This window comes from Myxocyprinus asiaticus, chromosome 44, assembly GCF_019703515.2.
Source record: "Myxocyprinus asiaticus isolate MX2 ecotype Aquarium Trade chromosome 44, UBuf_Myxa_2, whole genome shotgun sequence".
NCBI classification, from domain to species: domain Eukaryota; kingdom Metazoa; phylum Chordata; class Actinopteri; order Cypriniformes; family Catostomidae; genus Myxocyprinus; species Myxocyprinus asiaticus.
In genome coordinates, this window is record NC_059387.1 from 16,681,460 (window position 1) to 16,692,332 (window position 10,873).

The 10,873-nt window shown below is 36.7% G+C and overlaps 1 long non-coding RNA gene across 1 annotated transcript; it reads right to left on the bottom strand.

Moving 5' to 3' along the window:
• Positions 1 to 5,576: 5,576 nt before the first annotated feature.
• LOC127434339 (uncharacterized) lies at positions 5,577 to 8,390 on the bottom strand. Its single transcript, XR_007896024.1, has 3 exons — positions 8,352 to 8,390; positions 5,871 to 5,948; positions 5,577 to 5,717 (listed from the first exon to the last, which is right to left on the bottom strand). It is a non-coding gene; the product is annotated as an uncharacterized LOC127434339 (long non-coding RNA).
• Positions 8,391 to 10,873: the final 2,483 nt, after the last annotated feature.

The window sequence follows — 10,873 nt, forward strand, 5'->3', positions numbered from 1 at the left end:
TATTATTATTAGTGGATATTTTGTAATTGCTTTGGATAACATATTTTTAACTGTATTTCCAAAGATTTCCTTGTGGTATGCTTATTGAAGTAATCTAGATATAGTATAAAACAGTGACTGCCAGTTTATGTTCGTACTTGTATTGTTGTTTTGACATTTCAGTTACATTCTAATCTTTTATCCTTAGCTCCCTGCTGAGCCATTGTGACAAACACAGTAAATTTAATCTCTTAAAGTTGCTTTTGTAAGAACGTGTCTACCAAGACAATTTATTATTCTGAACACAAAACATAATTTAATGTTGTTACAGTATTTTTTAAAACACTGAATTTCTATTAATTGTTCATTTAAGGAACTTTTGGAAATGTGCACATACCATATTTCCTATTGCTAATCAACAACTGTGTTTAGCAATGTGAAGGCATGTTTTAAAGGTATTTATTCATAATTTGTATTTAACACAATTAGTTGGCAGCAGAAAAATAACAAGGAATGCCATAAATCATCCTTATTAAAACTTGTATATGTGACAATTATTGGCAGTTTAAACAAGCTTGAAAAAAAAAAAAAAAAAAAAAAAAACAGGCAGCCTTGAGTAAGGGGCACTTAAGTTTCCACCTTAATAAATAATTCACTACTCTACTGTCATGAGTTGCAGTGGGTTGAAATCCCTAATGACAGCTTTTTATAACCTATGACTCAGCTAGCCATTATGCTCCTGACATCTTGACACTGACCACATCCCTTCAGCCATATCACTGTTCTCTCTTTCTCTCTACACAGCTCCTTATTCTTGAGTGCATCGATGAATTCGCTAAGCACTCAACTCTGTCTATGAACTGAGTAGTGGTCGACTGATATATCGCCGAGGCCGATATATCGTTCGATATTCTGAATTTTTTAATTATCGGCATTGGCCGATAAATTTTTCCCTTTGGCCGATTTGTTTCTTGAGGGCACTGAGAATCACCTGCTTGCATATGAAGTGACTGAGACATGTAAGCAACCAGTCACAGTTCATTTTGTTGTTACGTGCCATCGTGTTACTACAATAATAGGCCAGTGCAACACAGTCTCATTTAAACGGTCCACATATCAGAGCATAATGTTAAAGTGCTCGCCTGTTTCATTCTCCCTCTCTCTCCTCAACAGTTCCATGTAACCTTTAAATGTCTTGTCTAATGAAAAAAAAAAAATATCAATACAACTAATATCATATACTGTCTGCAAATATGCACATATCTCATTTACACAAATGTAATAAACCAACCTCACACAACTTCAGCAGATTCAGCATTCTGTGGAGTGCTCATTTATTTACCTCTAAAGCACATATTCCAACAGTCTCTCCTCAACAGTTCCCTGTAACTTTTCTAATGATAAAAGGCAAATATCAATAAAACTTCTATTATATACCATCTGCAAATATGCAGATATGTCATTTAAACAGATAAAATTCAGAAACCTCATGAAAATCCAGCGTTTACTTCCCGTCGAGCACTCATCAATAACTTCCTCTGAAGCACATATTCTATCAGCCAGAATCAAAAACTTCAGGATCAGGATCAAAGGTTCCTCTGATTCACAAATCATGACGGTCAGTCCATGACAATTCAAGCAGGCGATCCAGGCCGTTTAAACTGTCAGGAGATTGCAGCTCACGCTGGATCCACACGAGCGCGTGAGTGCAACTTCAAAGTAAAAGCGCTTCACGTGTGCTAAGAGTCAATCTCTTATTCCCTATGCACTGTATGTGCAATTGGTTTGATTTGGTATTTTTGAGAAAATGCGATTGCTAACATGCCATCCATGTGCAGATAAATCACAAAAATTTGTTGACTAAACAGATATCAGAAGAAACTACTACCAGTTAAAATACAATATTATTAATAAGAGTTTATTCATTTTTTAGCAGTTTAATGTTTATGTTATTTACTATATTAAATTGTGTGATATGTCGGCTACCCTAAGCTCTGGATATCGGCATCGGCCATTAAAAAAACCATATCGGTCGATCACTAGAACTGAGTGTTGTGAATACTTGGCCATTAATGCGGTGAATGATTAAGATGGATATTTACAGTGTCTGGCTGAAGTTTCAACTTTATTTTTGCCCTTTTTTTTTTTTTTTTTATTGATTATACGATATTATGTCACATGTTTTAATCTACAACAGACAGCAAAAAGCGCAGTTTGGAGGTTAATTTTTCTTTGTACAATGCAGAAACAAACTATTAATTAACCACAAGGTTAACTCATTTTTACCAAATTGTCATCTTACTCTTTTAGTTTGTTTCACCTAAAGGTTTGTAAGTAAGACACAGGAAAATGTAATTGTTTAGAAGCTGCTCTTTTATAGCTAGAGCTTTGCTCTCAGTTATGTTTCACTTAAGGATACATTTTGTCTCAGATATTCCTTCTGAAATTCCTTAGGAGAATTAAAAATAGACACAAATGAGAATTGTTCACTTAGTAAATGTAGAGCTATAATTTTAAATTGAATAGTATAGCCCAGACAGTTTGGTCGTGGTAGAATTTGATGAGAAATATTTGAGTTCATACTGAAATCTTTAACTTCTGATTGCAGACTTGGTATCTTTGCAAATATGAGCACAGTTTGAGACCTTTTCTGAAACTCTATAGGCATTATGTTGTCTAAACAAGCAAAAGTCTCAATTTGCTGTCTATTTAACCACAGTGCAGTCTAGAAGAGATAACTGAGATATTAAAGAGATCTCATTTGTGAATTTTCCATCCATGGGTTCTTCCTCTACTGAAGTACATTGAGGTGAGACAAAAATGCATCCTTGAATAGGTTAGTGTAAATCTTTTCTCTGTTCTCTAATTTGCCAAAAAATAGTCTCCCCAATGTCTCTCTTTTTAAATACATATCAACATAAATAATTATTCAGTAAATTAAATTTTAAATTTAAAAAAAAAATAAGGTAACCGCTGGTATATCGCTGTAAGTTTGCAGAATTTTTGCCCTTTTGAACGTATAGTGAAATAAAAGGCTGTAAATAGAACAAATAACTCTGAGCTTTATTGAGTCATTCCCACAAGTTAACCCTAGGATATAAATCTGGTGGTGGTGATTAAGCTTTTGACAGTAGAGTTAGCACAATGTAATTGACAAGGCAAGTTGACCTGCAGAGTAATTTACTGTACAGTTTGCAGGTGTGATGTCCTACTGAGCGAGAGACCACCGTAGGAACTGACGAAACTATTTGCTAGTATAACACTTGTGAGAGAAGTCTGTGGTCAAAGCAATCACTGCTACCTGAGTATATATATATCACTCCTGGACTACACTGATTTTATCCAGTTCATAATTATCTTATTTTGTTGTACGAGAGATTGATGACCATTTTTTTCAACCTTTTTATTGTTAACCTTATTACGTCATTCACCTCTTTCTCTCGCTGCTAACTATTAATTATGAAATACTGTAGGTCTCGGCTATTTCATTTTACAGCCTCTTCCTGTTAAACATGGTGTGAAGGACTGCTGTTTTTAAATAGGTGTGTAAAGGCAATGTGGACATAGTGCCCCCAGCCTCCAATCTTTCGCCCATTATGTCATATGGGGGTGTTAAAAAAGAAATGCGCTCCTGTAGTTTTTTCCTTTTTCATCCAGTTTGGAATGCCCAATTCCCAGTGCACTTTTTTTTTTTTTAAGTCCTCGTGGTGGCGTAGTGATTCGCCTCAATCCGGGTGGCGGAGGATGAATCCCAGTTGCCTCAGCGTCTGAGACCATCAACCTGTGCATCTTATCACGTGGCTTGTTGAGCGCATTGCCACGGAGACATAGCACGTGTGGAGGCTTCACGCCATCCACCGCGGCATCCACGCTCAACTCACCACGCGCCCCACCGAGAACGAACCACATTATAGCGACCACGAGGAGGTTACCCCATGTGACTCTACCCACCCTAGCAACCGGGCCAATTTGTTTGCTTAGGAAACCTGGCTGGAGTCACTCAGCTCCTGCAGTTTTGTTGCTTACTTGCACGTGCGTGGTATCAATGTACAATTCACAATCTGCACGTAAATGTCAGCAACTGTTGGCTACACGTTTGCTTTTCCATTATCATATTGTTCATTTTATCTCATTGTTTTCATTGTTTTAATTTGTTTTGTTTTTTTTCAGGTTTGAATTAGATTTTGAATCACAGATTATCAGTGTAGTCTCATACATTTGAAATCAACTGTATTTGTAACCTTCACACTTTTTAGATTCATTTGCAATCTCTTGAGGAGTTTGTGTTTTGCCTTATGAGTAAGTGTGTCTGGGAGCACACTGCCCCCCTTCATGAGGCAGTCAGCTTGTGCAGATGATTATATTGCTGGAGGTAGAACAGGGATTGTTTCCCTGTATGTCACGGGCTTATCGGCTTCTTGTTTAGGTCACATCATTTGCTATCCTGCTGAGACCTCTGGAATAACTTACGCAACCTTGATCCCTACTGTCAGCACCTCTCTCAAAGTGTGAAGTGATTTCAGCAAGGACTCTTTCGGCTGGAAACACTTGTGTTTCTTTTTAAATTTAGTCTTTAAAATGGGAGCTTGCCCGAAATAACAAATGTCATTTCCACCTACTGAGACGCAAAGAACGTTTTTAGCAAACTATGGACAAAAAAGTTGTGGGGCCAGTGAAGTCAGCAGCAGGGTAGAACGTGAATAAGTGTGTGTTACTTTGCTGTTACCACTTATAGCTGTAATGCTGTAATGTGAATGTGCAGCATTGCACCCGTTTCATTCCAACAGTGTGTGTGTGTGTGTGTGTGTGTGTGTGTGTGTGTGTGTGTGTGTGTGTGTGTGTGTGCAGCTTCTGTTGTTAAAAGAGACTTTTATCAGTGTTTGTACAGACATTATATAAATATGTACACCTAATATATAGCAGGGGTATTCAATTAAAGTTTCAGTGGTCCACGCTCTAATTTTCCTTCCCAGCAACAATCAAAGGACCTATAATAAATTGCATTACATTAACGTTTCAGGAGTCAATATGTTGTATGGCTATATGAAGCATACCACAATGTGCATTTCAATAAAATTAATTGTGAATTTTCTAGTACACAGTCATAATGCCTTTTAAAAGAAATGATAAATCCAAAATAGTAGTCTCTCCAAAATGCTAATTTGTCCAGTATCCAGATTTGAAATTAATAATTCATTCGATTTATTTGTAGTTTTTTTCCACAATACAAATCATTCCAAAGCATCTTTACAGAGAATAGAAAGGTGCCTTACATGTCCCCAGTGATAAAGCCAGTGGTGACTAGTCTCGGCAAGGAAAAACTTTATGAGTTTACATTGTGAAATGCATGTTTTCATGGTGGACTCTATATGCTGCTATTGATGCTCCATTTCTCCATGTGAAAAAAACTCTGTTTATAATTAATCCAGTAAAGCCTGACATATGAAACAAGTGTCAGAAATTTTTATTTTTTTTTTACATTAAACTGTTTTTATACCATTAGACAAACTACAAAAAGTCACTTTTTTATGTATCATATTTGATACATTATGCTTTAAAGGTCATTATCCTCCTGAGGCCCAGCAATGCATTTTTGTGCAAGACATTTTTTATTAAAATTTTTCTTAGACCATACATGCTACAGTGGTAAATCTTGGGGAATTATCAGAGGGCTCCCTGGGCTTTTCAGAGATACCAGATGTTTGAGAGTTTGGCCATGACAACTTCCACTGCTTGGTCTATAAATATGGATTAAAATGTATCACAGTTCAATTCAGCACATAAAATACAATATGAATAAAATAAAAAAAAAATTCAATAAACAATTGTTATCATATGTATTTTATGCACCAAGCAATATATTGCTATTTAAAAAAGGGAAACTGTAAAACCTTTTTCGCTGCATCTCAGGAAATTAAGATGACATCATAATAGCTTGTAGTGTAAAATCTCTATATTGGCAGAGCAGGCTGCGTAGATGAAAATACACAAACTATTAGTTCACATTTAAAATATATCTTATAAAAATTATTTGTCAGAATTTTCAAAGCTCTGTGATTTTTTTTTTAAATTAATTTTATTTTTTTGTGGTGGGCATGAATGGAATAAAAGCCTGTTGTATCATATTTGATGACATGGATTTCAACAGGCCATTTCATAAAATAATATACAACATTTTTACCAAGCATAAGTTGCTTATTTATACCCCAGTGCACATAGTGGCAGATATTATTTGCACCCCAACCCTGGTGCAAATAATGGTAGATACTAATTGCACCCTGGTGCACATAGTATCAGATGCTTTTTGCACCCTGGTGCAAATAATGATATATGCTATTTACACCCAGTACAAATAGTGGGAAATCTTATTTGCACCCCAACCTTGGTGCATATAGTGGTAGATAGTAATTGCACCCTTGTGCAAATAGTTTCAGATACTATTTGCACCCATATATAAATACTAACATACAGTATGGGCATCACTGCAGTGTGATTATTGTGTTTATTTAGTGTCCCACAAACAAATTATATTAACCTCTACCCCTAAGCCTAACCTTACCTTACCTTAGAAAAAATAACCTTGGTTTTACTACAGTAACCATGGTTTCAAGTGGGAACGAGTGCGATCGACAGACCCCGCCTCTGGATCAAACCCTTCTCTGCACTCCCTGAAAAAAACAGTTGTATAGAAGTATCGATATTGGTACGGTATCAACGATATTGGACTTGAAATTATTGGTATCAGATCAAAAAGAAAATAAGTGGTATCGCCCATCCCTAGTACACATTCAAACACCGTCTTTACACCCCAAGCCACTGCAGTGACATCTATTGGTTAGTCTGTCGGATATGTCTGTGGTTCCACCAGACTATTGGTTAAATAGCTGTCCTGTGTAACAGATGCTATTCACACCAGGGTGCAAATAGACACTCTGTAAAATTTAACACTAATAAGACATAATAGTAAAGGTAGAAATAACACTGTGCTACATTCTCACCGAAACCCATGTCTATTGTTTCATCTTTATGGTTGTGAAAGGCACGGTTGGTTTATTATCATCAAAATTAATTTGAATAGTCATATGGGTGGATCTTTAGTCTATGCAATCTTATAACACAACAGGTCCTCATTAACACTAAACTGTACTACAGACACTGTTTTGCAGTGTTTGTGTTCTCACTGGCTCTTTAAACTGGGCAAATACTCATCACAACAACCCTTTACCACACAATAATGTTGACCGACAATTGCAGAGTCTATTTATCCCTTATGTAACCCCTCTGACCACACTCACAAACTTAGAGTGGCTGTTGCTGCCTGCTTATTTACAAATCAGGGACCAAAGGCAGCAGTTCAGAAGTTCACTTTTTGGAAGCCAGCCGGAAATGCATGAGGGTGATGACGTTTTTCAGGAACAGGTGGTCAGAGTGACATAATTTTGGCCCAGTGTTGAGATCCTGAGATATTATACCACCATTATATTGCCAGAAACATTACCTTCCTGACAATGCATATGAATAATCTGTCATTAGAACATTTGCTAAAGTGTGCTTTTAGAATGGGGACAAAATAATCTCTTCAACCATTAATAACTAATTTATTTTGAAAGTTGCACTTCTGCAGTTTAAGACCCATCTCGGTTGTGAAAATGCTTTGGCTGAGAAAACTATTTATGATCATACACTGTTAACTACTGGCACGTACACTTTGGACTGGAATGCCATTCAGAATGCAGAAAATATATTTAGTTCTCACCAGCAGAGAGCAAAAGGCACCAGTGGGTCTAGCTCAACATGAGAACAGTTATTTTTACCACAGTATGGACTTTCAATTATGGTAATGTGTTTTCTAGCCCCTTAAAGAACACTTAGACCAATTAATGTCTTGCCATTTGCTGAAATGAAATATGACTGAAGATTTTCTGACAGATGCAAACACAAATCAAAGACAGAAGTGATCAGAGATATAATGTAAAAAATGTTAATGCAACAGATTTGATAATACTGTCATCATAAAATTAAATGAAAAAAGTAAATTAAATTTAAACTGTCTAATGTATATCTATATTCTATTACAGTAATATTTGTGATAAACTAAAAATGAGCATTAAACTAAAATACAATATTAGGTCTACGTTAATATCAACCAAAGCTAAAGAAGCTTAAATTAAGCTAAATGTTTCATTGTCCCTTCTTCATTCAGATGGATTTAGGGAAATTTAAAAGGACAAGTATATGACTGTGTGTTAATAATGATTATATAAATGGTTTGCAATGTAAGCATCATAACTAAGAATATAAATGTGTCAATATTGTACTATACACATGTTATTATAGGCCAGGCTTAAATGCAACACTCAGTTTTATACTACCTGTAACAAGTGGTCCCTGCTTCATTTCTCTGTTCTTGGCCTGGAAAGGGTTGAAGAATCTTGTTCTGTAATGTGTAAAAGGATTATGGTGTATGTTTAAATACTGTATAATATGTTAAAATCTACACTCACCGGCCACTTTATTAGGTACACCTGTACATCTACTTATTCATGCGATTATCTGATCAGCCAATCGTGAGGCAGCAGTGTTATATATAAAATCATGCAGATATGGATCAGGAGCTTCAGTTAATGTTCACATCAACCATCAGAATGGGAAAACAATGTGATTTCAGTGATTTGGACCTTGACGTGATTGTTGGTGCCAGACGTGCTGGTTTGAGTATTTCTGTAACTGCTGATCTCCTGGGATTTTCACACACAACAGTCTCTAGAGTGTAAAGAGTATGGTGCTAAAAACAAAAAACAAACAGTGAGCAGCAGTTCTGTGGACAAAAAGGCCTTGTTGATGAGAGAGGTCAACGGAGAATGGCCAGAATGGTTCGAGCTGACAGAAAGGCTACAGTAACTCAGATAACCCCTCTGTACAATTGTTGTGAGCAGAATAGCATCTCAGAATGCACATCATGTCAAACCTTGAGGCGGATGGGCTACAACAGCAGAAGACCACGTTGTGTTCCACTTCTGTTAGCCAAGAACAGAAAACTGAGGCTGCAATGGGCCTACCATCTGTGTACCTCAGCAGAAATCCAAATTTGTCAGACCAGGTTATGTTTTTTCAATCGTCTACTGTCCAGTTTTGGTGAGTCTATTCCCACTGCAGCCTCAGTTTCCTGTTCTTAGCTGACAGTAGTGGTACCCGGAGGGGTCTTCTGCTGCTGTAGCCCATCTGCCTCAACGTTCGACATGTTATATGTTCAGAAATGCTTTTCTGCATAGAACTGTTGTAACACATGTTTATTTGGGTTACTGACACCTTCCTGTCAGCTTGGACCAGTCTGGCCATTCTCCTCTGCCCTCTGTCATTAACAAGCTGTTTTCGCCCACAGAACTGCCGCTTGCTGGATGTTTTTTGTTTTTCGCACCATTCTCTTTACACTCTAGAGACTGTTGCACGTGAAAATCCCAGGGCCATTCTGATGGTTGATATGAACATTAACTGAAGCTCCTGACCCATATCTGCTTTTATACATTACACTGCTGCCACATGATTGGCTGATTACATAATCACATGAATCAGTAGATGTACAGGTGTACCTAATAAAGTGGCCGGTGAGTGTATATAAATGCCATTTCTGCATGCACAAGCTGTTCTATAGGAGATGTTCATTGATTAGAGGCAGAAGGAGGAGCAGGAACTAGAATGAGGAGGAAGTACACACCAAATTAAACGGTAAAATTCTCAGCTGCTGCCAGTCTCAATGTACTGTATATACAGTATCAGTTGCATTACTGTAACTGCCCATCACCTTAAGGTGCCAAGGTCTGTTAGAGACTTCCCAAAGAGGATTAAGTAAGCCATCATTATTGCAAAATAACCCTCCTGACAGGGTGATCAGGGCTTGTCAGGTCTTGTATCACCCTGATCCCTTTTGCCTCGAATCACCCTGTCCCTTCTGCTGTGTTAGCCTGCTTACTGCAATGACTACTTACCAAATAAATAAATAGATGATCATTATCTTATTATGTGAGCAGAAAGAGACTGCAGAGTGATATGAGATATGAAAGTAGCACAAGAATGTAAGAAATCGGTTGCCTGGGACAACAATCAATTATAAAGTTTAATGGTCAATATAAAACAATGCTTGACCATAAAATGCTTTGATTGACCAATAAGAATCATGTGTGTAATAATTTCTAATTGACATGCATTGCTTTTAGCTATTACTATTTAGCTATTTAATATTATATTTCTTTTTTAAGTAAGACAATCTGACAAGATGAATAAATCATTGATGTATTCATTCATTCTCTTTCTGTGCGTCAGTCTTCCTTATTTTCTTCCTTTCTTGTTATTAGTGAATTTGTATAGACAGGGCAACAACAATACAACAAATCCTTGCCTATTTAACTGCACCTGTAAAAGTGTTGTCAGTTCTCTCTCCATTCTATTTTCCAAAGCTTAGCAAGTCCACCAGGTCAAACAGGGATAAAATGTGAACAATGCACAGACTTACCTGAATGGCAGGAACATACTAGTGCGGTTTTGTGTACCTAAGCAACTGAAATCCCTGTGTTTGTATTGACTCACATTCAAGCTGTTCCCAAAATGTCAGTCATTCTGTTTATTTGCTGTAGTAGTTGCTGTAGTCATATTGGCATGTTTGATTTGTGTCAATGAAATGGCACGGCAAGTTGGAAACTACTCAGTGATCTACTGATTTTAAGTTCAAATTATTTCAGTTAATTTGCAAAAAATAAAAACAGTTCATCCAAAAAATGAAATGACATTCTGTCTACCAAGGAACACATAAGGAAAAGTTTGGCAGAATGACACTCTCAGTCACCATTCCATTGTATGGAATAAAAAAAGAAAATGCAATTAAAGTGAATGGTGACTA